Below are 3,000 nucleotides of genomic sequence, written 5' to 3' on the forward strand. Positions count from 1 at the left end.
AAGTGTCATGTGATTACCATCAGATTCATATGCCACATCCTACAAGACACCATTCAAATCCCAAAGTAAAAATATCTCTATCTGAATCCTTAGTTGAGTCTTCAGTGAGATATTATAGCATTCTATCAGGCCACCTGCTTCTTGGTTCTGGGGAACATAGTAAGACCAGTGAATTCCATTGTCAAGAGCCTGTTGTCTCACTGACATTGAAATATAATCAGTGCATTAACCTGAGTGCATCTGTGGCATAAGGTGTTCCAAGGATTCTGTAACACCTTGATAACCATACAGATGGAAACATTTCAGATAAGAAAGAAAAATTCTCTCTAGAATATGCATTGATTTCTATAAGAATATATTGTTTTTACTTCCAAGGTGGAATTGGTTGATTTAATCACCTAACATCATTTAGTTGAATAGACAGTGCACAAAAAAAAAAAACCCCAAAAAAACGTCATGCTCAATTGAGTATTTTGTGTTTGTAATGCTGGTAGGGTTGACAGCTTTAGCACTTAAAAACGTAAAATACACTGTTATATTTGAATTTCACACATACAACACATATTTTTTTTTGTATGAGTATATTCCACATATACTAAAACAAACAAACAAACAAACAAAAAGCCAGTTGTTTATTTAGAATTCACATTTAAATTGACATTGTATATATTATCTGGCCATTTTAACTATCTACTTGGATATTCTAAAGTGCAAGTAAAAAGATCAGCATTGATGACAAAGTACTGGGGTTTGAAGTCCATTAATAGTCTCTATCACTGTCAAAATCACAACTTTAGTATAAATACTGGAGTTGCATATAGTAGAGGCAAGTTGTCATCCATGGGGCAAGTCACGCTGTTTGAGATCGCTGACATAATTTGTGGGGCCCAGTGCAAAATGAAAACTTAGGACCCCCTCTGAAAAATCCCTCTGCATTTGAAAGTGATGGCAGTGTATTAAACTAAATGTGGAGCCTTCTGAATGTGAAGACATGTGTGACTATATGGATTACACATCCATGAAGCCACCCCTGTTCCTATCCATATGGGTTGTGAGATATTCTTTGGGGATAAATGTTCTCTGTTGGGAATTAATGTGGGACAAAATGATATGTACACTTTACATATGAGAATGGTCTTATAAGTCCATTCATTTAACTCTTCCCCCAGACTTCTTTGATCATATCTCCCAGTATTTTTCTCTACTGTCTCCTAAACAAACTGGCCAACAGTGCCTGAGAGTCAGAATGTACCAGTATTTCAAGCTGTCTTTCCCCCATGTTAATTTGATGTGGCTAAGTTCATCCTAGCTCTGTCCAGTGGAAGGATTTCTCTTTTCCACTGTTTTTGAGTGATACTCAGGAAAGGGGATGTAAAATGGTAGAAGTTCTTTCTGGCTAGTGGCAACATATTGCACTAACCCATCTCTTAACCAACCAAGGCCTTTTTTAACTCTGTCAGTTGGTCATAGGAAATTCTCATTGAGGCCAGAGATAGGAGTTGAAGAAGAGGAACAGAAGAAAGTGACATGAGAGTCCAAGCCACCTATTTTACTGTGACTTCAGAATTTTTTTGAGCCTGATCTCTAAAGCACACTTCCATCATATAATGAATTGCAACTAGGTCTGCACAACTTTATGAATTAATGTATGTACAACTTGGGTTTCAGTCATTTATTGTCATTACTAAAAACTAGTAGCATATCAGGAGGTTTATCAAAGAGAAAAAAATTCTTGGCTACAAAAGGTATTACTTTTCTCTAGAATACTAGGAGTTTATGCTGTGACTCTCCAGTTAGGTTTTTCCAATGACTCTATACAGCATCCTTACCCACTATGCATACCTTAAGTACCATCAAATACACTGGGCCATATGGATCAAGTGAGGTATGCTTTCCTTACAGCCTGAATTTGCTGCAGAGCATTTGAATCCCACTCACAACTACCTTCAGAGTTGCCCAAACAATTAGTTCTAGTTATAGTCCCAAATGTGGTAGGTACTATCTCCAAAATCCAAAATTCTTCATGAAGCATTGTTTCTCTTTGGAGCTGAGAGGTGCAAAACCTTGTTCTTTATCATAAAGAGCATATCCTAGCACCTCACAGACCACTGGAATCTTAAAGATTTTGTCATTGTGAAGGGCCATGTAAGTTCTGCTGAGTTACCTGCCACCCTTCGACACACATTTATCTACATACTGTATGATATTTGACACTCCCCACTTACTGGATCCAATTAAAGTGACATGATCAATATATTGGACTAATGAAAAATCTGGAGGACAGTTAAGTTGATCTAAGTACCTGTAGACTAAGCTGTAATAGAGAATAAAGGAATTAACAGCTTTGAGGTGAGACAATGAATGTGAATTGATACTCATTCCAGGGAACCATTCATTGCTTTTGATTCTCCCTACTGATGAATATTAGGAGGCAATTCACTAATTCACTGCTCACTTACCAACTGAATTCAAGTTAGTTAACATACTGTGTAGTTTTGGCTTCAGGAGTAGAACCCAGTGATTCCTTTTTTACATATGACACCCGGTGCTCATCACAAGTGCCTCCTTAATGCCCATCACCCATTTAACCCACCCTGCCCCACCAGCAATCCTCAGTTTGTTCTCTGTATTTAAGAGTCTCTTATGGTCTATTTTTATCTTATTTTTCCTTCCCTTCCCCTATGTTCATCTGTTAAGTTTCTCAAACTCCACATATGAGTGAAATCATATGATATCCGTCTTTCACTGACATTTTGCTTAGCATGATACTCTCTAGTTTCATCCACATTGTGGCAAATGGCAAGATTTCATTTTTTTCATTGCCAAGTAGTACTCCATTGTCTATATATACACCACATCTTCTCTATCCATTCATCCATCAGATATTTGGGCTCTTTCAATACTTTGGCTATTATTGATAGTGCTGGTATAAATACTGGGAAGCATGTGCCCTTTTGAATCAGCATTTTTTAATCGTTTGGATAAATTCCTAGTAGGGCA

This window comes from Neofelis nebulosa, chromosome 1, assembly GCF_028018385.1.
Source record: "Neofelis nebulosa isolate mNeoNeb1 chromosome 1, mNeoNeb1.pri, whole genome shotgun sequence".
Classification (NCBI taxonomy): Eukaryota; Metazoa; Chordata; class Mammalia; order Carnivora; family Felidae; genus Neofelis; species Neofelis nebulosa.